The sequence below is a fragment of the Eucalyptus grandis genome, chromosome 6 (assembly GCF_016545825.1).
Source record: "Eucalyptus grandis isolate ANBG69807.140 chromosome 6, ASM1654582v1, whole genome shotgun sequence".
Classification (NCBI taxonomy): Eukaryota; Viridiplantae; Streptophyta; class Magnoliopsida; order Myrtales; family Myrtaceae; genus Eucalyptus; species Eucalyptus grandis.
Window position 1 is genome coordinate 14639073 of NC_052617.1, and position 18372 is coordinate 14657444.

The 18372-nt window shown below is 33.5% G+C and overlaps 1 pseudogene; it reads left to right on the top strand.

Annotated features, from left to right (window-relative positions):
- The first annotated feature begins 14455 nt into the window (after positions 1 to 14455).
- Positions 14456 to 18372, top strand: part of LOC120294334 — a 6277-nt pseudogene continuing 2360 nt past the window's right edge.

Genomic DNA, 18372 nt, shown 5'->3' on the forward strand with positions numbered 1-18372 from the left:
TTTCAACAGACAATTTCTTGAGTTGTGGCCTTGTTTGAAGTACAAATGACATATGATTTTTTTCGCCTTGTCTTGACAGTTTGAACCCATTTCTAGATTCTCCTTCCTCTTATCTTTATGTTTAAGCCTACCAGGCATAACCCAAGGCATTGGTACTGCCATAGGTTCTTTATCACCAGAAGACCAAAGGTTGTCACCATTCATTGCTTCCAAGTCTATATGTCATTTTCCATCTTTCACCAGCATCTCTTTTGTCACGGATTCTTGTCACTATCTTCTCTCTAATATCCTCAAGCATGGATATGATAGACATGTGTCTAGCTTCTAGTATCGATCCATTAGATGATTCCAACAAGTTATTGTCCATAATATCATACTTGCATATAATTTTATAGAAAGTCTTACACCAATATTTTGGAACAATCCTTATCAAGTCAACATTTCCTATCTTGCTAATCTTATCCAGTTCTTTGAGATGCTTTTCCAATTGCAGGATTGTAGTTGACTTTTCACACACCCAAAATTGCTTGCGACACTTGTCACCCCTATTCTTTTTGCACCAATTTGCATAGATATGTCTTGCACATTATCTATACTCACAAATAGCATCTCCTCCTCTAGTACTTGCACAAGCCCCCAAAATAAAATACATGATATCATCGTGTGTGTGTGTGTGTGTGTGTGTCTATATATATAATTTTTTTTAGCTTTGGCCAAATCTTGACAACGTTAGCAACGGTGTAAGGCATCTTCGGATAGTCTTCAAAAAGAAATTTGATCATAGTTTTGAAAATCCTATTTTGTCTTCTTTGGCTTTTTTTTTCTCCTTTTAGTAATTGGTGATTTGTGATTGGTAATTTCCTATATTTGTCTCCATCTTCATAACAGATTGATACCATAGCAATCATCTCATTTGTATCTCCACCGTGATGGAATTCATCGAGGAACTTGGAGATTTTTTTATGTGATTGGCAATTAGTAATTCTAATATATATTTTTTTCAATGCAAGGCGATAAATTTCGTATGATTGGCCGCCAAATGGGCTTAGGCGTGATTTTTTTGTTGAAGAAATTCAGTAATTTTGATATCGCTTAGTAATTGGTAATTTGGCTAATTCAACTAGTTTAGAACTTTCCTCGGAAAGGTTTTCAACGAACTTAAAATTGTCCACCACTTAGTTTTGAATTTCCTAAGTAGGTGCTTGGACATGTGAAGAGTGAGAAAGCTGATGATAGTCAATTCTCAGCGGTTACCCTAGAGACTCGAAAATTAATGAAAAGTGCATGAGATTATAAAACTTTGATTCATGATTGGTCGATTCAAATATGTGTGAAAGATTCTTAAGCTATTTTTAAACTATGGAGGTAAAATTTCAATAATAGGGCCAAATGACTCCACCATTTTTGGAACCAAAAGATAATTATTCAATATTGAAATCAATTTTGAAATAGAAAAGCCATGTATGATGGTCATCTTCATTTTGACCGGAAAATGCATTCCAATAGGCTTCTTAGTAATCCCAATAAGTGAAGGTTGGAAGATATGGTAATTTTGTGGTTAATCGATTTCAAATTGTAATTAGGTATGACAATTGGGTTTAAATGTTTCTGTGGTATAATTTAAAAGATAGTAGCTATTGAATAAGTGATATTATTTGAGTTTTTGATGATACAAAAAGTTTGAATGTCATAAACTTGGTTTCAACAAGGGTTTATTCATAATAGGCTTGGGGTTTTGGCAAATCAGTTTTTGGGCACTACTAATTTTCTAGGAAAACATGTTTTGCATAAACTTTTGGATTTTCATGATGAAATTCTCTTTTAACCACCATGAGGTCTTAATATAGCCTTTTGGTGATAAATTGTAATTTGAATGATGACTATGATACTACTATAGAGTTAGTGAAGGTAGAGGGTTTAGCTATCTAGAGGAAGAATGTGATTTTACAACTATTTTACTGGTTATTCTCTTTAGTGATTGTGATTCTTTTTTGGATTGTAAGAGGCCAATGGTCACGATTTAAAGTAATGTCAATCTGCTTTGATAAATTTTTTTTAGTAACATTTGCCCAAGTTTTAATAGGAGTACATAGTGATAGGGATTTTTAAGTTTGTAATCATGTTTGGGGCTTGTGTGATTGTGATGAGGTAGTTTTTGGTTTTGCTTGTGAAAGTAGTAAAGACAAATATGAAGTAAGATCAGGTGATATTGATTGTGACAATACTGTTTATTGGCCTTTGATTAGAGCTAACCATATTTGTAACTGCCGGAGTAATTGTGATGTTGGTGACGGTAGTGGCAATTGTTGAGCTTTCACATCTAACCAAACTTAGAGTTGGTCTAATTTTGATGATTAGAGTTATGATTTTGAGATTTCAGCAATGGCTTGCCTTTTTTCTTTGTTGGATTTTGGCATTGTTTTTCCTGCAAAATTCTCTTGTTAGAAAATCAGCAAAAGAATTTGATGACTCATTAATAAATTCAATATCGAAATCAAAAAGCGTATAATATAGCTTGCCATCGGGAAATTTTGTTTTGTCGCAATATTCAATACATCATTTTGTAATACTTCTTTTCCTAATTTGCAATCAATATGCAATACAATTTTTTTGTTTAAAAGATCACCTTAGGATATGGATATAGCTAAAATGATGGCTAGTATTTCTTTTTTGATAGTAGACTAATTTGTTGGGTTTGGTTTCAATGTTTAGAAACAAATTGTACTATTTGTTCTTTATTGTTTTTTACTTGTTTAAGAATACTATAAACCTATATCCAAGCATATGTTTACAATCTTGAAAGCAAGAGGATCGGCGAGATGGAGCAAGTTATTTCTTTTTACATGAATTTTGATTTGTTTAAAAATATTAGTGTGAACCAATGCCCATGGCAAGGCTTTTAATATAATCTTTAATGTAAGAGTATATTGAGGCTTCCTAGAAATCTTTGCAATCAGGTTTTATCTTAATTTTATGAAAAGACTTTTCTATAAATAGAGTTGATCTTTTTATCGGGATGATAGTTCATTGAGAAATATAATGTCCTAAAAATCTATTTCTTGTTTGGAAAAGTGATATTTTAGTAGGAGACACTACTAAACCATTTTTCTTAATAGTATAAACACAGATATATGTTTAAAGTGTTGATCTATACTAGAATAAAATATTAAAACATCATCAATGTAAACTACGATATATATCATTCATTATTCTTTGAAATTTAGAAGAAGCATTTCAAACTAAAAGACATTACCTTTCATTAATATTGCCTAGAATCTGCTTCATTTATTTGAATTTGCCAAAATCAAAATTTCATATCAAATTTTAAAAATATCTTTAAATTATGGAGTTGGTTTAATAAATCAGTTTTGTTTAAAATTAGCGTAGCGATCAAAATGCAACAAAACTTACACAAACAAACAACCACAGGCAAGCCAACTATTCAAGAGTACTGAATGTAATCTCGAACACTAACAAATTATACAAAAATAAGGTCATCTACATTTCTTTTCATATATTGAATGTATTGTCAAAAAAAAAAACTCTTGCCGAGAATGCTTGTGCTCTTAGTAGCATCATTGCCACATGTTAAACACTTCAAAACTACAAAAAGAAGGGGAAAAAAGCTCCATCGTTTTGATCTTAAACACAAGAGTACCGAATCAACAAAAAGTACTAGAGCATATCTTATTTCCATCTTTAAACAACTATTTTTCTGATCAATTTGTCTCTTTCTTGGAGATCTTGTTGATCAAACACTTCAATATTATTCAAATGCTCTTTGTCTTTTGTCTTTCCTTTTTTTTTTTTTTGCTCTTCTTGCTTCTTTTTCATGATGCACATTTTCATTTGTTAGACAAAAGAAATGCATCAATCAATTGAATGTCAAATCTTTTACATAACAACAAAGTTTCTATTGTAAAATTGTCCGTCTAATACCATTATAGTGATAAATTTACAATGCGCTCTCCACCATCTCTACATTGACCACATTATGGTTGGTATTTCTTAGTAGAGAAATGGCTCGGTTACCTTCTAGTCCAAGCTATTAAGAATATCAATTCTCAAGTTCAAATGGCACTTACAATTATAGGAGTACAAAGTCACTTACTTAAGAATAAGGTTAAGAATACCTTTTGAGGGGTGGCATTGTTATGATGTGATGTATCTATCTTTTCGCCCCATCTAATAATAAAATGAAGTCAAAGATATTGACACAAGTGGAGACTAGAGAAAAAATGAATAAACCTTACATTTTCTTTTTTGTTTCAACAAACAATTTCTTGAGTTGTGGCCTTGTTTGAAGTGCAAATGACATATGATTTTTTTCACCTTGTCTTGACAGTTTGAATCCATTTCTAGATTCTCCTTCCTCTCTTATCCTTTTTTGTTTAAGCCTACAAGCATAACCCAAGGCATTGGTGCTGCCAAAGGTTCTTTATCACTAGAAGGCCAAAGGTTGTCACCATTCATTGCTTCCAAGTAGTGATTATGGCTCCGTTTGTTTCGCGAAAAATAATTTTCTAGAAAATGTTTTTCGATTTTCAACGTTAGATTTCATGGAAAATGAATTCGCTTGGAGAAAATGTTTTCCATCAAAAAAAAAAGTTTTCAAAAAGTAGGAGAAAATGTTTTCCACTTTCTCTCTTATCTCACATCTCTACAAATCCTCACTTCTTCCTCCATTTTCTTTTTTATTTGAATTATTTTTTTTTTTTTTATTTTCTTTTTTAATTCGAATTATTTTAATTTCTTTTCTTTTTCTTTTTCTTTTATTTTTATTTTTATTTTCTTTGTTTCCATCTTCTTTTTCTTGGCTAGTCGCTCTGACTAGGTGAACCTCAAGCCCGTTGATCTCAAACTCGCGCCGTCAATTTGGCTAGCCTCAAGCTTGACACTCGCGCTCACCAATCTAGAGAGCGAAAAATATTTTTCTTACTGAACACCAGAAAATATTTTCTGAAACATTTTAGATTTTAGCCGAACACTAGAAAATATTGTCATTTTCTTTAGAAAATGACTTTGTAAAAATATTTTCAAATTGCTCATTTTCCGCGAAACGAATGGTTTACTATGTTTTAAATAGATATCCTTCTTATACCAATGGGTGACAAAAGTTTCTATCTCCACTCCATTGAATAGAATGATACAGATTGCATAAGAGCATGGAATCCCACTCAAGTCCCACGCCTTGCAAGGACATGAGTTGTTTCTTATGTCCACTACAAATTTGTCATTCCTAAGGCGCACTTCAAATCCATCTTCTCATTCCAAAGCACATGACAGAAGGCACTTTTTTTATTGCCTTTTGTTTTCTCCGATATCCTTGGCGCAATGTCCCTTTTCCATCTTTGACCAGCATCTCTTTCATCACTCATTCTTGTCACTATCTTCTCCCTAATATCCTCAAGCATGGATATGCTAGACATGTGTCTAGCTTCTAATATCGATCCATTAAATGATTCCAACAAGTCATTGTCCATAATATAAAACTTGCATATAATTTTAAAGAAAGCCTTGCACCAATATTTCAGAACAATCTTATCAATTCAACCTTTCCTATCTTGTTAATCTTATCCAATTCTTTGAGATGCTTTTCCAATTACAAGATTGTAGTTGACTTTTCACACACCTAGAATTGCTTGCAGCACTTGTCACCCCTATTCTTTTTGCACCAATTTGCATAGATATGTCTTGCACATCATCTGTACTCACAGATTGCATCTCCTCCTCTAGTTCCTACACAAGCCCTTAAAACAAAATACATGATATCATCATATATATTTACAATTTTTTTTAGCTTTGGTCGAAATCTTCAGCATTAGCAACAACATCTTCAGGTAAGCAGCATCTTCAGATATTGTCTTCAAAAGAAATTTGATCATAGTCTTGAAGATCCTATTTTGTCTTCTTTGGCTTTTTATCTCCATTTGGTAATTGGTGATTTGTGGATTGGTAATTTCCTATTTTTTTTTATGACCCCGAAGCCTCGTATCTTGCCGATGCAATGTGCGGGAGTAAACCTTGGGGAGGCACATGAGTCACCACCACCCCTCGTGCCCTGGGTAAGTCACCCTTGCGATGCCCGAAAATCAAACTCCTCCCCTTGCGTTAGGGGGAGAAGTTCACCGCCCGACGAGCGCCACCGGGCGGGTGGTGTAATTTCCTATATTTGTCTCCATGTTCATCTAATGATTAATACCATAAAGCAATCATCTCATTTGTATTGCCACTGATAGAATTCATCAGAGAACTTGAAGATTTTTTTATGTGATTTGGTGATTGGTAATTCTAATATAAATTTTGCCAATGTGATGCGATATATTTTTTGTGATTGGCCGCCAAATGGGCTTGGGCTAGTGGTTTTTGTTGAAGAAATTCAGTAATTTTGATATTAGTTGGTAATTGGTAATTTGGCCAATTCAACTAGTTTAGAACTTTCCTCATAAAGGTTTTCAACGAACTTAAAATTATCCCACCACTTAGTTTTGAATTTCCTAAGTAAGTGCTGGACATGTGAAGAGTGAGAAAGCTGATGATAGTCGAATTCTCAAGCAGTTACCCCAGAGACTCGAAAATTAATGAAAAAGGGCATGAGATTAGAAAACTTTGATTCATGATTAGTCGATTTGAAATAGGTGTGAAAGATTCTTAAGCTATTTTTAAACTATTGAGGTAAGATTTCAATAATAGGGCCAAAATGACTCACCATTTTTGGAACTAAAGGCAATTGTTCAATATTGAAATCAATTTTGAAATAGAAAAGCCATGTATGATGGTCATCTTCATTTTGACTAGAAAATGCATTCCAATAGGCTTCTTAGTAATCCCAATAAGTGAAGGTTGGAAGATATGGTAATTTTTGTGGTTAATCTGATTTTAAATTGTAATTAGGTATGACGATTAGGTTCCCACATTTCTAGTGGTATAACTTAAAGGTAGTAGCCATTGAATAAGTGATATTATTTGAGTTTTCGAATGATACAAAATGTTTGAATGTCATAAACTTGGTTTCAACAAGGATTTATTCATAATAGGCTTGGGGTTTTGGCAAATCGGTTTGGGGTACTACTAATTTTCTAAGAAAACATGTTTTGCATGAACTTTGGATTTTCATGATGAAATTTTCTTTCAACCACCATGAGGTCTTAATATTGTCTTTTGGTGATAAATTGTAATTTGAATGATGACCGTAATATTACTATAGAGTTAGTGAAGGTAGATGGTTTAGCTATCATAGAGAAAGAATGTGGACTATTTCACTAGTTATTCTCTTAAGTGATTGTGATTCTTTTGGATTGTAAGAGGCCAATGGTCATAGATTTAAAGTAATCTCAATTTGCTTTGATAATTTTTTTAGCAATATCTCGCCCAAGTTTTAATAGGAGTATATAGTGATAGTAATTTTTTGAGTTTGTGATCATATTTGGGGCTTGTGTGATTGTGATGAGGCAATTTTGGTTTTGCTTGTGAGAGTAGTAAAGACAAATATGAAGTAAGATCATGTAACATTGATTGTAACAATGGTGTTTGTTAGCATTTGATTAGATCTAACCATATTTATAACTGCTGGGGTGATTGTGATGTTGGTGATGGTAGTGGTAATTGTAGAGCTTTCATTACATCTAACCAAGCTTGGAATTGGTCTAATGTTGGTGATTAGAGTTATAATTCTGAGATTTTTGATAATGGCTTTGCCTTTTCTTTGTTGGATTTAGGCATTGTTTTTCCCGCCAAAATTCTTTCTTAGTTAGAAAATCGTGCAAAGAATTTGATGACTCATTAATAAATTCAATATCAAAGTCAAAACAGATAATATAGCTTGCCATTGGGCAAAAATTTGTTTTGATGCAATATATTATACACTATTTTGTAATACTTCTTTTGCTAATTTGCAATCAATATGCAATACGAATTTTTTATTTAAAAGATCACCTTGGGAATTGGATATGGCCAAAATGATGGGTAGTATTTCTTTTTTGATAGTAGAGTAATTTTGTTGGGTTTGGTTTCAATATTCGGAAACAAATTGTACTATTTGTTCTTTATTATTTTTGACTTTTTTAAGAATACTTCTATAACCTATATCTGAGCATATGTTTTTACATTTTTGAAAGCAATAGGATTGACGAGATGGAGGCAGTGGTATTTCTTTTAACATGAATTTTGATTTGTTTAATTAGTGTGAACCAATGTCCATGGTAGGGTTTTTAAATATAATCTTTGATGTAAGGGTATATTGAGGCTTCCTAGAAACCTTTGCAATAAGGTTTTATCTTTAATTTTATGAAAATATTTTCTTATAAATATTTATCTTTTCATCGGGATGATAATTCATTTTGAAATGTAATCTCCTAAAAATCTAATTCTTGTTTGGAAAAGTGATATTTTAGTAGGAGACACTACTAAACCATTTTTCTTAATAATATTTATAAACACGGATATATATATATTTAAAGTGTTGATCTATACTAGTAGAAAATATTAAAACATCATCCATGTAAACTACGATATATATCATTCATTATTCTTTGAAATTTAGAATAAGCATTTTCAAACTAAAAGACATTACATTTCATTAATATTGCCTAGACGGTACTATGAATGTTGTTTTATATCTATCTGCTTCATTTTATTTGAATTTGCCAAAATTGAAATTTCATTTCAAATTTTAAAAATATTTTGAATTGTGGAGTTGGTTTAATAAATCATTTTGTTTAAAATTAGATCCCTATTCCATTTTAATGCTTTGTTCAATGGTTTATAATTGAGAATTAGGTTTTACTCCCTTTCTAACTTAGCATTTTTATTGACATAGAAAGTAGAACACCTTCCGGGTAATTGATTTTTTTAATTAGTTTGTTATCTAATAAATCTTGAATTTCTTTTTGCAAAATTGCAAAACTTCTCAATTCATTTGAGTTGGATGAGCTTTTTGTAAGAATTTGTTTTTCTGTAAAATATGGTTCATATGATAGACTAACAATACGTTTCTTTCTTTTCCTAATATCACATTTTGTCTTATATCTTTAATTAGAAGAAAAGATGTTTTATAAGACATTTAATCTTTTGTTACGGAAGATTGTAGCTTAAAACTAATTCTAAGCTTATCTCCTAAGGCTGAATTTAATGATTATGTAGTTTTATGAAAATACTTTGTAGGAATCAACTCTTCTTTGTGCAATTAAGATCAGCTCCTACATCAAAAGCTGCCAGATATCAATAGTAAATTCATCATTGATTTTTATCATTATTTATGATCCATTTCCTCGATGTTTTCTCTGATAAAGTCATTAAAAAATTAAGATGAGAGTTATCAATTGGATTTTCACCTTCTTTTTCTTTTCCTTTTTTTATTTTAGATTTTATTGCCTAAATTTCTCTTTGTATTTGGGCTTGGGTATTTTTAAAGTTTTCATTTCTAAGTTTTGATGATTAATTTCATTATTAGGTTATTTATATTAACTAGATTAAATTTTTTTATTTCTATTAAGAATATCTTTGAGATTATGAGTTGTATTAGAATTGGTTGAGATTTTCATAGAAAACTGGAGCTGTCCTAGTATTAGTTTTTGGCTTCTAAATCGATAATGTATCACTTTCTAACAAAATTCTTATTATTTTATTAAAATATTGATTTGAGGTGTCGGCTCATCCGAGAGGAATCACTTTCTTCAAATTCTAATGGAATTTCTATTTGATTGATTTGAAGATCCTCTTCTTCAAAGAAACTCTTTTGAAGAAGTATCGTCATTTGTAATTTCCATAATGTTATTAAGCCAATAAAGTGTCTCCTCATCTATTGAGAGCTCATCTAATAATTTATTTGTTCAACAATATTTTGTAATGTTTCTTATTTTCCCACAATTGTAACATCTAAATCTTTGTTAATTTTGCTTTTGGGTTTTTTATTTGTGTTTATCTTATTTGTTGGTATGTGATTCATTTTGTAATGATTTTTTAGGTTTACTTTTTCAGGAGGACAATTCCCTTTATACTTTGGTTTTGATGGTGGAGTGTATGAAGGATCATATTGTGCATAGAAATAATCTAAATCTTTATTGCCTAGTGATTGTTCATTCTTTAACTACTTTTGTAAATTGTATTACAAATATGTGTTCCTTATTTATAAACATATGAAATTAATTCTCCATATGACAATAGGTGATAAGGTATTTGGCCATCATATTTCTCTCTTATTTTATTACGAACCTAATCTCCTATTAAACGGGATAATCTAGCTAAGAATTTTTCTTTCTAAAAAGGTTGATTATAATTTGGTCTAACTAGTATTTGTAGTAGGAAATTATCTTTATATTCTCTAAATTTTCCTAAAGATTTGCATTTCATATTAGAAATAAGATCTTGATTTATGTCTCTTATATGGATAGGGTCTCCTATAAAGTATTGTGATATGGAATAGATGAGTGTACTATATATATATATATATATAATTTTGGCTCGCAGAAAAATACAAAATGAAGTAGAGTTATAACATTACCATCCGCTAATCTGAGATCATCTGATCATACACCGTCGTTTGTGCCAAGGTCATACTTTAAGACCTCTACAAAACAGCCGGATGAATCCTTATTCTCAACCTACATAATAGCCCATATGATGGGTTAATTTGATTATTGAATCCTCCAATAGCAGTCAATAACTCATCCTTCGACATTTATTTTAAGAGACATCCATGCAACTCTATTAAAGGTCTACAACCTTTAAGGAATCACTCTCGTAGCATCAAAACAAACATAAAACCATTAGAAGATGGGTCTTGAATTTGGTGATTCTCTTACAAATTTTACCTTAACTGTATTTTTGAGGATTTCTATAAATAATTTCTTCACAAGAACTCCATAACCTATTGAACTCATATTAATACATCTCAATTAATTTTTCGATTACCTTCATCTTAGTCCTTCTACATTGGCTGATAGTAACATTTAAACTCATTTGCTCTCATACAATTCTCTTAAATTCTTGCAACTTCATTAAAGGAGTGCCCTCCACAAGCTTAGATAATGCTTTGCCATGTATGTAGATGTAAACCTTCTCACTTAGAAAGACTAGGGGCACGTGTGCTCCTCCTTGAAGGTTTTCACCAAAACAAGCCTGTCTTGTTGTCTCTGTTCACATAAGTTAGCCAATCACAATCTTTAGCCTTACATTTTCCCTTTATTCTCGTCTTGTCATTCTTGATAAAATCAATATTAACTCTTTTGGTGGCTGCATATTTTAGGGCCATTAAATATTGTATTCAGTGCAAAGTGAGATATCTTAGTGGTTTCATCATATTACACATGTGTGCTCTTCCTTCTAACGACCTCTTCTATCTCTAGTTATTTTTCATCACTTGTGACAAAGCTCCAATTAGAGTAACTTGAGTCAAGGTATTCAGTCTCAAGCTCAATATTATTTTCACAATAAGTTGTATAGCCTCTTTCCTCCTCCTTTTTGGTTCCATTTCTACATCCATCTCATTAAGTATCTCCAACAACCTAGCGACACCATACGCATTATCTACCTTAAAAGTTCTAGTTCCCTAGCCACTTGAAGTTCTTCTTCATTGTCAGATAATCATGGCACCTAACAAGCTCATCATCATTTTCAATAAGCATTACAACTCCCTTATTTTCTTCTATGTTCATCAATCTCCCAATTATCCCATCACCAATGCCAACACTCCTATCTTCACCATGTTCAATAAATATCTCATGTCTACCAACAAAATTTGCCCAAAGTCCCCACATTTCCAACTAAGTGTCATCTTCTATTAGACCATTCTCAAAATTCTTCCCTAGAATTAAATAGTGGAATTTCTCAATATTAGTGTGACCCATATCTTGTAACAATTGGAAAATCTCAAAGTAGCTCAATTTGTTAGGATCATAAAGCCTCGATGCTATAATCATCAGCAACTCTACTATTTTATTACGAATAAATCTTCCCCCAACCTATAGAGTAAATTGGAACATCTCATCAACCATTTATATTTACAAAATGCTATACATAAAAATCATCTAAACTGAAAAAGGAAAAGGACACCGGTCAATATAGTTCTATTGTTCATACAATATGAATAAACAATCATGAAATGTATAATCTAGCGAAAAGAAAACAAAGACAAATGTGGGCCATGTATAAAAGCCACAAAAAAAGCTACACTCTAAAACTATGTCAAGTTGAGACCACTTTAAATTAATAAAACAAGAATCGTCTTGCCTTTGATATTGTTTCAATACTTTATGGGATATTGCATAATAGAAAATGCCCAAATAAACTATTTAAACTTTTACGTCATAACCACACTCTTATCGAGTCAATAAACCGTGTATTATCATCTTCAAGAAAGCCTTGATTAAACCATCTTCAAGAAAGCCCTAATTAACCCTAAATAACAGCAATGGAGGAGCCATCACGGCACATTGTCCTTGTAGAACCCCTATGTGTATAAACTCAAGTCTTCATTGGAAGCATTTTGGCCAAGACAATACTTCGAGCACAAAGTAACTTCTTTTGTGCGATGAGATAGGAGTCATTGTTTAGAGCAACCTTGAGTCTTGAACCATAAATCCACATATATGCCCTAAAAATCATGATGCGTACTTCTAATAGAGATTGTAAGGTTTACCTCCTCCTTCTTGTTCTTCTTCCTCGTGTTCTATGTGTCTTGATACGGCTTTTTGGGACCAACCAGAGATGAGAGCACAATCGTAGAAACATAGAGAAGAAGTGGCCTTTGTATTTCTTTTTTGGATGGTGGCCACAATTTGAGTTGTTTTATTGACAATTTCCATGTGGATTTTCTCTCTTAGTTTGAAATACGTGTTCTTTTTATTTTATACTTAAGAGACTAAAAGCCACGTCGGCCAAATTTCATAAACTTTAACTAACAAAAAGGTCGAAATAGTTTAGGAATTAAATTGGCATCCATCATAGTTTATGGATCAACTGGAACAAATTAAAAATCTGGGAACAAGATTGAAGTTCATGGATTATTTGTGACATTTTCCCTAAACTATTCCTATATATGTATCTCATATAATAGCGTAGATTTCATGTATTGTTTAAATTGTTTTCATGTGAAAATGAAAAGGAAAGGTTTTTACTTTTTATGACTACATACTCCATAATAAATTAATGGCATTGTAAATTTGCCGTGTCAAGTGAATTTGACTACATATTTTCCAATCAATCGTTACAATGAAAATGCTTCTTAATTTCAAAACAATCAAGTGAATATTGTCATTGCATTCAAAATTTATTAATTTAAAAGAAAAACCTTTTCATTTTATTTTTGTTTCTTTATGAAGTAACGAATAAGCTGGTATTTTTTTTTTCAAAATTAGATTAATATCATGAAAATTTGTAAATTAGTATTGATACCATATTTACCTTAAATTAATTTTTATCATAATTTTTTTTCAAATTAGTACATTTGCGCCAAATTCACCCAAATTGGTATTGACATGCCACTTTTATCCTAAATTAATTTCTATGTCATAAGAAATTCCTAACGGGTATGTTCATGTCACATTTACACCGAATTAATATACTCGTATCACATCTAACAAAAAATCTCATATTTATCGTAATTTGGGGTAAACATGGTACAATATGGTACTAACACACTAATTTGAGCACTTTTGCTAATGATATAAAAATTAATTTAAAATAAATACGATATAAATATATTAACTTAAGATTTTTGTGATATTAGCCCGTCAAAATTAAACATCGGAAGACGCGAATGGGAGATCGAGCACTGTCCTTTGATTGGCTGTGCATTCTGAGCGAACGGAGAAGAAGAAAGTCTCCTCGCTTCCTGTTGTAAAATCAGACAAGACTTCCGCACCGATCGTCGTCCCATCTCCGATTCAGTCACTTGTCAGGCGCCGGCCAGATTCCGGTGAGCGCTCTCCGTCTCTCGACTTTTGGGTCCCGTTCTTTCTCCTTGCCCTTCGATCACGGTGGCTGATCGTTGTTTAATCATGGGTCCTGTTCGAGTACTTGCACCGATCGATTTCCGCGGTTCCCTGGTTCGACTACTCCTTGTTTTTTTTTTTTTTTTTTTCTGGGAGTTTTAAATGCACCCAACATGTGTCGGTGAAATGCCCGATACGGCAGAATCTAAGTTCTTGGTTAAAGGCTGGAGCTTTGCTGCGGTTTGTCATGTGCTGATGGCTGTAGCCTTCTTGTTCTGTGCTTGGGTGGTCGATTCTTTTTTGGGTTTTTGTTTTTAATGTGAATTTAATTTCTGGGTATTTGCGTGCCACTTCACGAGTTCCTCGGTCTCTTCTCTTCGCAATTTCGGTGGAATCATGATCGGCCAAAGGACTGGTTCCTTATTTGGCCGTCTTTTCTCGTAAGAATTGGTACAACAACGACCTTTTCCTCATTGCAGGCCTATGGACCATGGCTGGCTGTGGAGAACCATGTTCAAGATCGGGGGGCTTGAAGGGTTGCTGACAATTGGCAAATGTTTGGTTCGTTTTCTGTGATTTGCCATTAGAGGAAGAGTTTGTTGGTCGATGTGAAAAGTGTCAATGGAGGACAAGATGCAAGCAAAAGGAAGTCAAAAAGAAGATGAAGATAGCCATTATACATCCCGATCTTGGTATTGGTGAGTTGCCTACTGTTGCTATCGTTGCAGTAAAATTTTTGTTAAATTTTTCTTACTTTTGTTGACAATCTCGGTGGTGTAGAAGGCTTTCCCATGGAAGAGAACAGATTAAGTTTCTTGTGGGCCTGTTTTAGTTCCTTTTAAATTTGGGGGATTTGAGAAATTTTTGCCTGCATCAGTTGTTGCATCGACATAGCAAATCATTATCCCTGATTCAGTTGCTTAAATTTCTCTCTTTGACTTAGCTACTTTTCTCTTTTTGGACATTTTGAATGAATAGTATACTTAGAATTAACTAAAATGGAGCTCAGTTTTTATAAGTTTATTCTGGTAAAGGTTCTTACATGTACTTTTTTTAACTGCTGTTCCACTCAGTCTGGCTAGTGCTACAATCTCTGGTGGGTGGCCATGTTTTGTTTGATGTGAAGGTTGCATTTGATCAAGTTTCAGGCTTAAAATCATGGGCAGGCCAGGCCTGGCCAAGCTTAGTCAAATGAAGGAAGTCGCCAAGCAGTTTAAACTTCATTGGTTGATCAAATTTAAGCTTGTTATGCAGTTCCAGTCGAAATGGGCATATAGTTTCGTGGAAGTTGTCTGAAAAATGTTCATTAGACTTTAAAGGTTGGGGCTCATTGATGGTGGAGTTATGGGGATTGCTATAATTCCTGAAACTGAATATAAGAGCAGTTTCACGTTCACAAGGACATTTGGTGTATAGGAAGCTTCAATGATAACATCCTCATTAAAAGGCTTCATTCTAAAAAAGTAGAATCTTGGGAGATTAGGATAATGCCATAGTTCCTTTTGGTTTGTGGCGGTAGTAAGCGCTTACAGGGTCTTTAGGGGGAAATTATACCTACTTTGACAACCGACACGTTATATTTAAATGATATTGAGGAAACACTCAACAACTCTTGTGCAAGAAAATCGGGGAGTTGGTTAAGTTTTATCATTTCTCATGTATGCTCCTTTTCTCGTACCACATTTAAGGCAACAATATTCATCATGATTTGCTCGAGGGGGTGTGTAGTAAAACTTCTATTGATAGTATGCTTGAATATTTATTAGCTGTTTGCCACATCTTCCGTCTACATGACAGATACCTTGTATGGTGAAACATGAAATGCTGAAAGATTAATTGTTGATGCGGCCGTTGAGCTGGTATCTCATGGGCATGATGTTCATGTTTTCACCTCACACCATGATAGAACTAGATGTTTTGAAGACTCTTTCCGGTTTGTCTTCTATACCTTCCTCCTCTCTCTTTCTGGTGATAACAACTTGTTCTCTAGTGAATTTGGACCTTGTGTTGCCTTTTTTTTGTCTTGAATTATTGTACATGATTGGAGCTCCCTCTCCTATCCAACTTTTCACTTAGCTAGAACACATTCAGAGTTTCAATAATTTTCTTATTATGATTTTTTACTTATCAATCTTTCTCTTTTGCAACGCTGAGCTTGTAAACCCAAGTGGGGCATTAAGGAGGTGGGGCGTGGTCTTGGGATCTTTTCTCTCTTTCTTCCCCTTTGCCTTATTGATTCGTTTTCTGTTGGTCGTTTTGTTGCTTTTCCGCGGTTTCCTTCCACTCTTTTTGGAGCCGTGTTGGTTGTACAGTTTGACCCCTCTTAATATGTTGCTTACTCTTACCAAAAAAAAAAAAAACATTTTTCTGTGAGCCATGTTCTCAAATAAGTACAAGCTATCATAAATTGGGAAGGTCTTCATTAGCTTCTCTAAACTATCTAGTTGTTTTATTCTGTTGGCTATTCTAGTCCTATTTCACCATCTCAGCCCTGAGCATTCAGTCAACGCAAATATGCAGGTGCCTTTCCCGTTACTGTGTATGGTGCTTTTCTGCCTCGACACATCTTCTACCGTCTCCATGCCATATGTGCATACGTGAGGTGCATTTTTGTTGCTCTTTGCATGCTACTTATGTGGCCTTCCTCCATGTTATTATAGCAGATCAAGTTTCTGCTGTCATTCGAATGTTAAAACTGAAAAAGGCCAGCAAAGGTATCTACATCTTCTCTACCATATAATGATGGATGTCTTCCTATCATGGTTGCTCTAGTTTAATTCCTTTCTGATTCAGGTTGTATTCTATTGTCATTTTCCGGATCTGCTGCTTGCCCAACATACTACGTTTCTTAGGAAGATGTACAGGAAACCCATAGATTTCATCGAAGAACTAAATAGGTTTGCTCTAATGCTGCCTTATTTATTTGTTCTTGGGTCCATAGGCTGTTTTATGAAGTCTTCAAATTTCACATTAGTATGGTTGCGGGAATGCAGGAATGGCAGATATGATCCTTGTCAACAGTAAATTTACAGCTGCTACTTTTGCGAAAACATTCAAGCAGCTTAATGCACGAAATCAAACCAGCTGTTCTTTACCCAGCAGTCAGTGTTGATCAGTTTGACAAACCCCATTCTATTAGGTAACAGAAATACACCTTAACGTCTTCATATACCAGGCTCACTAGTTTCCTATTATGCTGACCATCTAATTATCACTTTCTGTACTTCAGGCTGAATTTCCTATCCATCAATCGTTTTGAGAGGAAAAAGAACATAGAATTAGCAATATCAGCTTTTGCTAGGCTCTATAACCTCAAAGGAGAATTTTCCAGTCACAATTTGGATGGTGCTTCATTGACCATTGCAGGCAAGTCATGTATCATTGCATATTTCTTACCAAGATTTTCTATAATTTACATATACCTTTTGTTTTAGGAAGAGGAATCTGCAGATGAAAAGTAATTCTTCAGGAGTAGGAATCTCACGGATGGACATTTTTTGGATTTGTAAGGAATTTTTGGACAAAGATATTTGATTGATGACCAAACATAGGACATTGTTGTAGAATATCGGGAAGTCATGATATTGGTAATTTAACACAAGGGAGATTTTGGTTCTACTGTTCCTGATTGGTGGCACGAGATAACTGGGACATTTGAAAGAAAGACTGAACTGTTGAAGAGATAGATGATTTTTGATATCTTAGAGTCTATGCTTAATCATGTGAAGGGCAGGAGTTCTGTTAAAACCAAAAGAACACTCTGTTTGACAGTGTAAAGATAGAGAAGATCATAACTCCTGAATGTTTTGATTTATAGATTGATTTGTATGTAGCTCTTTGTCAAGTTAGCATGCAAATGAAGCAGCACAATGGGGACTGTCTTTTGACTCAACATGATTAAGTGATCCATCTGGTACTAAGATATCCATCTTAGTAAGCAAGCTGAACTTTTCTTCTTATGCCATGCAGCAAAGAGATTTAAATGACTGTTCAATTTTGTACATTATTTATTAGTAATTTATCTTAAGTAGTAGGAAGACAACTGTGCATCATTGCTTGCCTACTAGATTTGATTTTTATGTGGATTGCGGAGCACCTTCAATGTTCATATATTATATCAGGTGGTTTTGATAAACGTCTAAGGGAGAAATGTTGAGTACTTGGAGGAGCTTAAGCCTAGCGGAAAGGAAGGAATCTTGAGCAGGCTGACTTCATCACATCCTGCCCAACAGCCAAGAGGAACGGACTCCTTTCCGAATGCCTTTGTGTTCTCTACACGCCAAGGTTAAATAGAAAAAATGTCACATTTGCACAAATAGCACCATATTTGAAACAAATGGTTGTCATATTGACATGATGGTGCTAATTTGCAGATGAACATTTTGATTGTCCCTTTGGAAGCAATGGCAGTGCTCCATAAGCCTGTAATTGCGTGCAATAG